This window comes from Papio anubis, chromosome 9 (assembly GCF_008728515.1).
Source record: "Papio anubis isolate 15944 chromosome 9, Panubis1.0, whole genome shotgun sequence".
Classification (NCBI taxonomy): domain Eukaryota; kingdom Metazoa; phylum Chordata; class Mammalia; order Primates; family Cercopithecidae; genus Papio; species Papio anubis.
Genome location: NC_044984.1, coordinates 3,980,277 through 3,993,231, shown reverse-complemented (window position 1 = coordinate 3,993,231; position 12,955 = coordinate 3,980,277).

The window sequence follows — 12,955 nt, the reverse complement described above, 5'->3', positions numbered from 1 at the left end:
GAAGGAGGAGGGGGGACGCGGTGGCTCACGCCTGTAACTCCAGCACCTTGGGAGGTGGAGGTGGGAGGATCACTTGAGCTCAGAAGTTTAAGACCAGCCTAGGCAACATAGGGAGACCCTGTCTCTACAAATAACAAAAAGATTAGCTGAGCATGGTGGTGTAACAGCTGTAGTCCCAGCTACTGAGGAGGCTGAGGTGGCAGGATTGTTTGAGCCTGGGAGGTTGAGGCTGCAGTGAGCTGTGATTGCGCCACTGCACTCCAGCCTGGGCGACGCAGCAAGACTCTGTCTCAAAAAAATAAAAACATAGAGGAAGGAGGCATCAGAGATGGGGAAGACTGGCTCTCCACTACAACCACTGTTAGCCTCAGAGGAGGGAAAGGATAGACGGGCAAGTGGGTCACTAAAGCACAGGAGAACATCTGAGGGTGTGGATTACCTGACCGTGCGGGGTACTGGCTCCTCCTCTGCCTCACCTTTGTTCTGTCACTTATTCGTTATTCATTGCAAATGTGTTCCCAGACACTCTAGATACCTAGACCTCATGCACGGCTATTGATGAATGGAATCTAAGGCACCCTTTGGCCGTCTCAGGCTGGTGGAGGAGGCAGAAGTGGGCAGGCTCCTCTCCGGGCATCTTTTGCCTGTTCCCAGGCTCCGTCACTTTGGCTTCCTTCATCCCCGTACGTATGTGGTGCGCCATCCACGGCTAGCGCCGTGCTCTTGCTGTCCTTCTGCTGGAAATCTCTTCCTGCTGTCCTTCAGCTGTTTAGTGACCACTCATTCTTAAAAAATCAGCTCATTCGGCCGGGCGCAGTGGCTCTCGCCTATAATCCCAGCACTCTGGGAGGCCGAGGGGGGAAGATCACGAGGTCAGGAGATCGAGACCATCCTGGCTAACACGGTGAAACCCCGTCTCTACTAAAAGTACAAAAAACTAGCCGGGCATGGTGGCGGGTGCCTGTAGTCCCAGCTACTCGGGAGGCTGAGGCAGGAGAATGGCATGAACCCGGGAGGTGGAGCTTGCGGTAAGCTGAGATGGTGCCACTGCACTCCAGCCTGGGCGACAGAGCGAGACTCCGTCTCAAAAAAATAAAAATAAAAGTAAAAATCAACTCATTCATTGCATCATCTGGGCACACTATCCCTTTCAGTGATTCTCCCCATTATGTGCCCTTATGGCACCATCGATCTCTTCCGCAGAATACTTGCTGAAGTTGTAATTGTGCATTTAGTTGTGTGATTCTTGTATTTACTTTTTAAAAACCATTTATTATGTAAATTTTCAAACATTTGCAAAAGTAGGGTAAATAGTAAAAATAATTCCATGTGTCCATTGCCCGGTTTTAACAACTATCTACTCATGACTAATCTTATTGATTCTTTCATTGTCTTTTATAAATTTTCTAGAGAGTGTTTGTTTCTCTCACCACTTTATCCCTGGTGCCCAGCATAGTGCCTGACTCATACAAGGCACACATCCTTTGAAAGAATGACAGACTGAATGGATGAATGATATGCTGTATATCATGTAAAAGGACAGCGCAGGTTGCCGAGAACATAGATGATGTGTTGGTTAGCTGGGGCTGTCATAACAAAATACCATTGACTGGGTGGCTTACACAACAGACATTTATTTCTCACAGTCCTGGAGCCTAGAAGTCCAAGATCAAGGTGCCAGCAGTGTCAGGGTCTGGTGAGCCTTCTCTCCTTGGGTTGCAGGCAGCCAGCTCCTCATCGTGTGCTCACATGAAGGGTGGAGAGAGGGAGGAAGCTCTCTGGCGTCTCTTCCTTTAAGGGCACTAATCCTATCCTGAGGCCCCACCTTCATGACCTCAACTAAACCTAATCAGCTCTCAAAGGCCCCATGTCCAAATACAATCACGTTGGGAGTTAGGACTTCAACACATGAATTTTGGGGGATGCTATTCAGCTCATAGCAGGCGAGCAGCAGCTAGCTTAGAGGGAGGATTCTGCGCAAGCCCAGCTTGCCAGCTTGCTTCCCACGGTTTTGTGAGGACAGAGGGGAGAGTACACAGGATGCAGAAGATGGGAGAGATTGTGGGGGATCCACAAAGCCAGAAGAGGTAATGCAGACTTCCTTAGGTATCCTGGCTGGCAACAGCCCAGCTCGCCTACCTCACCTACTTGGGTTTATTTCACCAGAATTTTTGCCTTGGCACTCATGGCCTAGAACAACAATTCCCAAGGAACACTAGTCTAGGGTTCTGCTTCTTGAAGAAAGGAATCAGTGGTCCTTGTGTTTGGGAATGCTATTTACTCTCTTTTTAGGATATTAACTCTAGTAACTCTCGCAGTTCTATGTGTTTTTACACTTTTGTCTAAGGCAATTCTTTCCAAATTTATTTCTCATGGATCCCGTTGCCACTACCATAATATCATTAACCCCATGGAGAACCAGTGTCTGCAGAATATGTTTGGGGCACATCATAAACACACTTTCTCCTTTACTGGCCATTTCAAGAAAAGAAAAATTTTTAATTTGTTCCTTTTCCTTTTTTTAACCTTTTAAGAAATTGTATAATTAACACATGATCAACAGAGAAAAAAATAGAATGTAAAAATAGAATAAAAAAGAAAACTGGATTATGATTCCATGACACAGAAATAATTCCCTTACCATTTTCAGTGCATCTCTTTCTGGACTTTTACAAATGCATAAATGCATAATTACTGTATATGTTCCTCGCAAGATATTTTTTAAAAGAATAATTGAGATTAATTACCATGGACAATGGCAAAACAGTCTTAAAAAGAGAATGTGTTCCCTGACAACTTAAGAATGGAGTCCCGGCCGGGCGCGATGGCTCACGCCTGTAATCCCAGCACTTTGGGAGGCCAAGGTGGGCAGATCATGAGGTCAAGAGATCAAGACCATCCTGGCTAACCTGGTGAAACCCCATCTCTACTAAAAATACAAAAATTAGCTGGGTGTGGTGGCGGGCACCTGTAGTCCCAGGTACTCAGGACTGGGACTCTGTCTCAAAAAAAAAAAAAAAAAATATATATATATATATATAGGGTCCTTCCTCAAGAATTCCAATGTGCCTTTTTCACCTTTTGTTTCTTTATTTTATTGTGAGTACATTGCCATTGCTTTCCTCTGTTTACCTGACATTCCCCTGGACTAAAGTTAGCCCAATTTGACAGACAGACAGCTAGTTCAAACACAGGTAGGGCACTAAACTTTTTGCTTCTTTTTTTGAGATGGAGTCTCACTCTGTGGCCAGGCTGGAGTGCAGTGGCGTGATCTCGGCTCACTGCAACTTCCACCTCCCAGGTTCAAGCCATTCTCCTGCCTCAGCCTCCTGAGTAGCTGGGATTACAGCTGCCTGCCACAACGCCCAGCTAACTTTTGTATTTTTAATAGATACTGGGTTTCACCATGTTGGCCAGGATGGTCTCGATCTCTTGATCTCAGCTAATCTGCCCGCCTTGGCTTCCCAAAGTGCTGGGATTACAGACGTTAGCCACCGCGCCTAGGCGGCACTAAACTTTTAATAACAGTATCAGGCAAGGAAAGACTGCAAGCTGCTTCACTTCTTGATATCAAGTGACTTGAAAAGTCCCTGAATAGTATTATAGGTGAAGTTGGGCCATGGGGGGAAGGTGGGTGGGTAGAAGGGAGCTAGCAACCTGTCCTAACAATGGTTTTACTTACTCAAGATGAGATCAGGAGACTTAGAAATGAGCTTGAGCTTAGTCTCAAAGACTTGCCTTTGTAGAAGGAGTAAAACACAGTTCTCCGTTCACATGTCCTGCTTTCCCTTCGAAGCTGAGTGACCCAGCTTGTTTGATTTTGCAATGTGTGCCATCTCCTCCCTACTCTTTTCTGAAAATGTTGCGCAGCCAAATTTATTTGCATTTGAAATAAATTTGGAAGGATTTTGAAAAGAATATCATGACACCTTTTTAATGAACTGGAAACCTATTTTGAAAGTCTTAAGAATAGCTGGGGCATCTTTCTCTCAGGCTTTACATGGTGGCCGATTGATCCTTGGTACCCATTCTTCAGTCTCCCACAGTGATGTACACAAACACCTTTGCCATGGTCTGCTGGTGGGCAGCATGTACTGCCTTATCCTGGCCTCTGGGTCTGGCACAGGACTTTCTTTGGACAACAATCTGTGAGAAGAAAGGACAAGAGCAAAGCTTTCAATATGCTCAGCTGGCTGGTCTTGCCCTCTTGTGCACCCATCCTTTGCTCTGGGATGAATTTTCCCTGGGAAGCCTGTGGCCCCAGCAGGATGAGACACAGAGCAGACCAGAAACCAATCCACAGCTTGCAGCCAAGCCCAGCTGAGCCTATCCTGGGTCAGCCAACCCCTAGATGACCCACTGATTGATACCTGAGCTAGGAGGAAATGCTTATAGTTGTATGCGGTTGAATGTTGGGGTGGCTGTTCTCATAGCACTATTGTGGTATAGTTAACTGATACACATAGGATAGTATATATGAAAACTACGGGATGCTTGATAAAACAGGCAATCAATCAACATTAAACAGTAAACTCGTAGGAGGTCTAGGTTGGTGGTAACATTAAGTCTTGAATTTTCCTGGGACCCAATTGCAACTATTTGGCACCATTTTCTTCTAAGGGACCGTCCCTTCCAAGTATAAGTGGATTGAAGAATGTGGATGCCATAACACTGGAAGCTGTCCAGTTGCCTGGTGTCCAGGGAATTTACTCAGACTCTCTGCATTGGTGAAGAAGCCCCACAGAATACACCCTGATCAACAGGCAAGCTAACGCAAGCCTTTCTGTGCAGGGGGATCTGCTGCGGCTCACCCAAGGCCTCTAACAATTTGGGGAATCTAAAGCACGGGCTGCTTTCCTGGCGGCCCCAACCCGGCTGACACAGCCATCCGGCTAAGGAGATTAAGCAGGCTTTATTTACAGAAGCCTTCTAGTGACAGCAGCATCCACCACACCCAGGTAGAGCCTGGGAAGAATGAAAGTACATTCTTCTCTTGTCGCCGCTGAATGCTGGGGCAAAGGCTACATCCACCACAGAGATAATCTAGACAGGTATCTGGGAGGCCTGCCCGGGGGCTGTCCCGACACACTGCCAGTCAGCATCATGGAAAGACTGACGCCAGTGCAGGGCCTCAAGCATGATGGTGGTGAGTGCCCGGACAGGATCTTACGTCCGGGGAGTCCTACAACACCTGGGCAGGTTTAGCACAGCAATGGGATGCAGTGGACATTCACTGCATGAATGAATGAGGACAACCAATGCCCAGCCCCATTGCCTGTGTGTCCTATTGCTTCCCAAGTCTTCATTTCTGGAATAAAAAAAAAAATTCGCAAATAATGAGTGTTTTATAAACACAAGCATTAATAAAAATGGTTATTATGTTGATAAGCAAGAGTAATACAATACCTCTTAGAGGTAGATCTTTCACTCCAAGTGTTTGAGTGGTCAGAAAGAAATTATACTCCCCTGTTCTCCCACCACAAGCCTTGCACTTGGGTGCGTGTCCACACCCATACACAGGTACGTGCACACATGTCTGGAAAGATGGTACTAGATTGTGATAAGAACACCATCTCTGTAGTCAGACCCTTTGGGCTCAGGTCCCAGGTCTACCATTTATGAACAGAATGACCTTGGACAAGTTACTTCCCCTTTCTGAACTGCAATTTTCTTTTATGTAAGATGGGATGATAATAGCCCCACCTCACAGGGCTTGCTGTGAGGATCAATTAAGATAATGTAAAGTGCCATAAAAAATGTAAAGGGGCACCGCTACCAATAGAGCCGCTGGGAATTAGATGAACATGAATATTTTGAGTTTGCTCTGCCTGGGAGGCAGTGGAGACAGGAAAAGAACATGGGTGCATTCCTACCCTGCACAGACAGGGATTGGTAGAGGATACTGTCACTGGAAATGTTTCTGTAGATTAAGTTGCTAAACTTTCAGAGAGAAAGCAGTGGGAAGCCAGGGAAGATTTCCTTAAAAGAGATGATTTTGAAAAATACCCGAGATGCCTGACGTCTCAGTGCTTAGCCTCACTTTTTAAAAACCCAAATGCCTCAGTTATCTCTGAGGCCTTGAAAGATGCTAGTCCTGTACTAAATCATGACTTGTCTTTCTGATCTCCGCTGTGTGATCTATGTGCGCTCTTGGATTTCTCCCCATCCATGTCATTGTTGATGCCTGTACCCATTAGCCATCAGTTGTAGAACCAGCAGTTCTCTTTGTGAGGATCGCAGCCCCATGCCACAATTTATTGCAACAAATATCATAATGACTTTGGGTCATTATGATGCTTAGGTCAAGGGGCTGAGTCAAACAGAGCCAAAGGACATTTTCAGGAGCCCTGTTTCTTCAGCTGACTTCCCTTCTGTTCTCCTGAACTCCTTGTAATGTATTCCAGCCACAATTCCTGCTGAACTTGGCTTAATATTTTGATCTTAGACCCTTAGTTTTCATCCTGGCAGCCCAAACCTACGAGCCAGTCTTTTTTCTTAGGATATGGAGACTTAACACCTTTGTGTACCATTTTCACAGTGGCCTTTCAGCGTTGGCCACACCACTCAGCTCTCTGCTCACTCTGCGGCAGTCTTCAGGGCTTGGCGTATAAAAGGGGAAGAAAACTGACATTGGAGTCTTCTTTATGCTACCAAGTAATGGTGTGACCTTGGGTGAGTTGCCTTACCACTCTAGCCCTCCATTTGTCCATCTGTTAAAATTTTGGGCTGGATCCACGCCTTCTTGTTCTAAAGTTCTGTGATTTACATGTTTTGCAACAGTGAATGGGGAAAAAAAATCCCTGACCTTTGAATTCCTCCAAGGTCCCATCCTTCCTGTGGCCTTCCTGTAGTGTGTGGCTTGTGCACCGTTAAAGAGTTAATTTCTTGCTCCTGGTCAGCAGACAGGCTTTGCTTGTGGTCAGGTAGGGATGGAGGTGCCTTTCCTCTCATGGCTGTGCCTTCTCTAGGTTTGAAGGGGGAAAGAGATTAGGAATGAAGCAGTATTGGTTTCTATGGGTCAGTCTGGGACAAAGTATACATGTCTTTGCTCCCATTCCATTGGCCATGATTTAGTCACATGACGACCTCTCACGGCAAGGGAGACTGGAAAGTGAAATCTGATTGCCTGAAGGAAGAGGACATGGCCATGGCAAGCACCAGCAGTGTAGGAAACCTAGGCGCAGCTTGCCTTGAGGCAGAGGCTGGCATGGATCGCCTCTGAGAAGCATACAGATCTCTTTCTGCACAGAGGTTCTCACACACCAGTTTAAGCCAGTGTGTCAGTTGACTGTAATGAAAAACATGTTCATTCAGCAAATAGTTGTTAACATCACATTTGCACCAGGAAACTGTGGACACACTGAAAATGAATGATTCATAGTCCGAGGCCTCAGGGAGCTCAGTCTAGCAGATGAGCTAAGACAAAAACAATTGCCATATGCAGTAGTATGTACATACTATAATGCATACATGTAACCGGTATAGGAGAGGGACAATGTGTCATGGGATTTCTAGAATGGAGAATTACAGTGTTTGATGCATGCCTTGGAAAACAGGAGGGAGCCCTACAGACAGATGCATGATGCGGAAAGAGGTGAGCAGAGTCGGGGAGAGATGATACGATGGAGTGCCGTGGTGGAAGAATGAGAGTTAGCAGGCCTGGAAGAGTTTAGACTGTGTTTGTTATAACATGAGTGCCACTGACAGTCTAGAGCATTTGGGCCTGTGGGATCTCTGGTCACATATCATATTCTCCACCCTTGGCCCAGAGCCTTGCCCTGCAAAGGCTAACCTGGTTCTGGAAGGAACAGGAGAAAATTGTGGATGACTTAGACTCCTGGAAAATCAAACCAAACCCAGGTCCACACAAGGGGTGGTGGTGAGGAGGGATGGAAAGGTACTACAGCTCCTCTGGGGACATCGCCTCTCCTGGAGACCCACACTTTGAGGAGAGTAAACATCCACTGACCTCTAGTGGTCAAAATGGCGCCCACGAGGTCCCACAAGTCCAGCTGCACGAGTCTGTCGCAAATGATAGCTGTCGGGGAAGAAATCGCTTAGATTAAATCCTCTCTTCTTTCCAGCCTCTCCTTTTTCAGCCTCCATGGGCTTTCCCCCTTCATCTAACTAAATCTCTCTACCAGTCACCCTCCCAACAAGGGTGCCTGGCCCAAGCTGGGGCGTTTCAGGGATGAAAGAGACAAAACGGTGCCCATCCTGTCTCAGTGTGGGCACAGCCTGCAGATGCTAATCTTACTTCATGAAGCTGCCTGGCTGTCAGTGGAGAGCAATGCACATATTAAAAGTCAATATCCTACTCAAGGTCAAATTTTAGTAGAGTGTGAAGTCGGGTCAAGTTTTCTAACAATAATCACTAATGCTTAAGGAGCACTATAAGCCAGATGTCATTCTAAGTACTTTTTATTGATTGATTGAGACAGAGTCTTACTCCATTGCCCAGGCTGGAGTGCAGTGGTACAGTCATAGCTCACTACAGCCTCCAACTCCTGGGCTCAAACAATCCTCCCACCTCAGCCTCCCGAGTAGCTGAGACTACAGGCACGCACCACCATGTTTGGTTAATTTTTCAGAATTTTTGTAGAGATAGAATATCCTTATGTTGTTCAGGCTGGTCTCAAATTCCCGGGCTCAATTGATCCTCCTGCCTTGGCCTCACAAAGAATTGGGATTATAGTTATAAGCCACCATGGCCGGTCCTCAGTACTTTACGTGTATGTGTGTGTATGTGTGTGTGTGTGTGTGTGTAATAAATATATGTGTGTGTGTATATATATATATATTTGTTTACTCCTTATAAAAACTCTTAGAAGTAGGCACTGTTGTTTTCTTTCATTTTAAAGATGAGGAAATTGAGTCATGAAGCAGTTAAGTAACCAGCTCAAGATCACAAAGCTAGGCGATGTAATTGCAGAACTTGTGCTCTCAGTGCAGGATATTGTCCCAGGGCCGTCTTGGACTAGCCATGCAACACTGACATTTCCAAAGAGCCGAGCCTCAGATTCTTCATCTGCCATGTGAAGGGGTTGGACGAGGAGCAGAGGTTTCAGACTTTTCTTAGAGGTGGATCAAACATATACAACAGATAACAGGGCATTTACTGGAGTTAAAGCTGGGACCCAGTAATCCTACTCACTTTTCCTCTCCTCCCCGGCTGCTTTGGTTCTTAAACTCCTGGGAAACATCTCAGGACTCCAAGGAACTACTGGTACTTATTAGCATGTCTTGTATTTCAGGCATCATATTGGGTGTTTTAGAAATATCATACACTTAATCCTCACAACCATCTCATGCGGTAGCTGTTATTATGCTCATTTTACAGATGAGTAAACCAAAGCACGGAGAGAATGAAACAGCCCAAAGTCACAGAGCTAGCAAGCAGCACAGCTGGAAGGCAGAGGCCCCACCTTTTCACAGCCCCTCTGACAGCAAGAACTGTGTGCCGGAAATCAGCATACTGGGGTCCGGTTCAAAGTCTACCCCCGAGTCACAGTGCCAGGGAAGGAGAAGGTGAAGATGATCCCTCCTGCTGGGAGCGGGGGCAGCTGAGTAGAGGTGAGCTTACAGCAGGTACCAGGACCCACAGGGGCATCCCTGGCCCAGCTCAGGTCACCTCGAGCACATAGCTAGCCACCAGAGCCAGAGCCACCTCTGCCTTACAGAAGGTATAGGTGAAAGGAAATTGTCGTGATTTAAGCTTTTACTCTCAGGTTTCTTTCTAGTGTCTGGCACCCACACCTAGGAGGCAATAGAAGCAGGAGCGTTTGCCACCAGCCCAGACTGCTAGGCAGGGCTGTGGGATAAGTCCACGTCACTCGGCCTCCTTGGTGGCTGCTTATCTCACACTGGCAGTGAAGGAGAAATTGTTGGTTAGGGGCCCCGGGAGGCTTTTCTTTTTGCAAGCATGTGTTTGTTCTCAAGTTTGTGGTTGTTGCTCTAAATCCAGAGTCTAGACGGAAAAATGATATCAACAGGTCCTCCGTGCCCTCTCCCAAGTTAAAAAAGACCTTTGAAGCACGGCATCTTGGTAAAAGAGAATCAGAAGACCCGTGTTTTAGTCCTCGCTCCGCTCTTACTAGCTGCATGACCTTGGGTTAAGCTCCTTCCCTCTCTGGACTTAGAGAGGGGAAACCGACTTACTAAGTTCACCCAGCAAGCTATGACACAGTAGCACTTAAAGCTCAGCCCCTGCTCCTTTCTCCAGCACCATGGAATGGATGGATTCATTAAATCACTGGATTTATTCACAGAGTTAACAGATATTTACTAAGCTCTCCCTCTGTGCCAGGGACTGTGCTAAGAACCAGGAATCCTGTGATGAACCAACACCTTCCAAACTGGAGGGGAAATCTGAAACCATCTAGTCGTTTGCACTCCATTTAAGGATGCAGAAAGTAAGGCCGAAAGGGGGAAGCACAGTGACCTGCTCGAGGTCACAGAGAAGGTGATGTGGTGTAAAACGACCTTGACAGCGTGCTGACCATGAAGACAAACTGCAGAGATTGATGTGGTATATTGAGCTGAATTTTGTGACTGAGGGCTGTTGAAGAACAAGAAGAGAGGAGAGAAAGCCTTATTTGGAGGCCTAGAAGTCACAGACCGAGACGTCAATGCCAAATCTTTCATTTCCCACTGTGGTTTTTTGTTCTCTCTCTAGGAATAGCAAGAATTTTGTACATAGCTGGGAATGAAAGCAAGGAAAATTGTACCGGGATAAAGTTTGAGAAAACTGTTTCCTTGTAAAGTCTGTGCTCCAACACTGGCTGTGTGATAAACAGCGAAGTGTCCCTGCATGGTTTTCTAACCATCTCAACTTGATGAATCTGAGGATGTATCCAAGGATGGCTGATCATGAGACTGACAGTCCAAGGCATGTTAGATCCAAGACTGCTTCGTGATCACAAGAAACACATTGCCAACTGAGTTTTGATGACACTTATTTTTCCTCCTATGAAATCTGAGTGTTCTAGTTAAAGACTGGAAGCATGCTAATTTTGTGTGAACTGAATTATGGGTTACTGTAAAGCTCACCATTTCAAGTGAGTCTGAGTCTATTGTTAACCAGAATATCATTCCCTAATTTGTCTTTTCAGTAAGTTTTGATTTTAAATTTTATATCAGATTTTTTTAGAGCCTGACTTACTAAATATGACCATCGTTGAACATAAACTCTAAGACAAATCCAAAGAGGCATGGAATAAAATTTGAATTCATTTTTTATGGGCTATCTACATAGATACTGTCTTCATCATTTACTTAGTCACCAGTGAAGAAACAAAAATAAATAAGACAGGGCTCTTGTCATTGAGGAATTTGCAGTCTAGTGGAGGAAAGAGCTGCACGAAGAGAATATTTTAGTATAATGCAATACATGCTCTTACAAAAATATACTGAAAGTGCGATGGTGAAGGCTATACTTTTAAGAAAAGATGAAGCACTTCCACTTTCCTATACGATAAGCCCCTACAAAAAGAGAATGTATTTTGTACCAGCTCATATAATGGAAACATAAGGCACAGAGCAATTGTGCTCACTAAAGCAAGAATTAGGAGATTCACCATCCTGAACACTTTTCCACACAAACTCTAACAGCCCAGACTGCTTCCACTGAAACGCCTGAGCTCAGACAGGTCAGTGCTCCTCAGGACCTGGGCATCCCCTGAAGGTGATGGGCCTCAGCCCAGTGAACTGCTGGGACTGGTGCCTTCTGAGCTCTCTGGGCTGGGAAGGAAGAGGGAGAGGACTGAGCCCCTGCATTGTCGCTCAATGACTTTTTCTCATCAGTATTTGTCCAGGTTCCTGGATGGAGGTCACCTGCCCTGAACACTAAACTCAGAGAGGTGAGGATGGTCTCTTGAAGGGCAAGAGTACTCAAAAAACTAGCAGAACTGGGAAGGTATAAAATTGGGGTGCAGAAGGAAATGGAGTGAAGGGGGAGTCAGGCTAATGCGGGGAGTTTATAGTTTCTAGATCTAGTCAGATCCCACCTGGTGGAGGTCCAGACTTCACCAGGCTTACGTCCACCATGAGGCAGAAGCATGTGTCAGCCCTGAGCATTCATGTCCGAGCCAGACCACAGCTGAGTCTCAGGCTGAATCCATCTGTGGAGATTGGCCCCAGGGTGACCTTGGCCTCTTTCAAAACCTGTTCAGTCAGGCCAAGGATGGGAGGAATGGCAGGAGGCCAGATGGCAGGGGTTCAAGCTGGGGTGGGTGCCACGGCTGATGGGTTCAGGGCCCCTGGCTGGACTTCTGTCCCCATCCTTGTCAAACATTCCTGCTTGTGACTGTCAGGAAGAAGTGGTGGCTGTGGAGAATTAGTAATGAGATATGGAGTCATTCACCTCCAGGTCACTAGTTCAAAACCAGGTCACTAGTGAGTCAAAGTTCCAACCAAGGGGGCATGGTGAGGGTTTCATCTGAGTGGCTTGAAGGCAGATATTTGCTCTCCCAGAAGACAGCTCAGGCAGGTCAGTGGGGGCCACAGGGCAAGGAGCTTTGTCCTGCTGACATGAGGTGCAGGTCGTGAGAGGCCTCCATGGCCTTCTGGCTCCATTCTCTCTAATACCTTCCTTCTCTGCCCCCAGGCCAGGGCACACATTCATGTCAAAAGAACCCAGGTAGGCAGCAGTTACTCAGATAATCTGGTGATAGCCCTGTTTACTTAGACATTTCTGCTCTCTGAGGGCAGAGACAGTATCTCTCTAGCACATATTTTATTATTATTTTTGGCCTTATCATTATCTAAATTTATTTGTTTGTTTGTTTACTTGTCTACTACCTGAACCCTACCACTATTATTACTTAAGCTCTTTAAAAATGGAGACGCCATGTATGCCTGGCACTTTTTAGGTGCTTAAGAATTGCTGATTAAATGAATGAGTCCATAAAAAAAATGAATTCCTGATGCCTCACACTGTCTGGCAGAAAGGATGTGT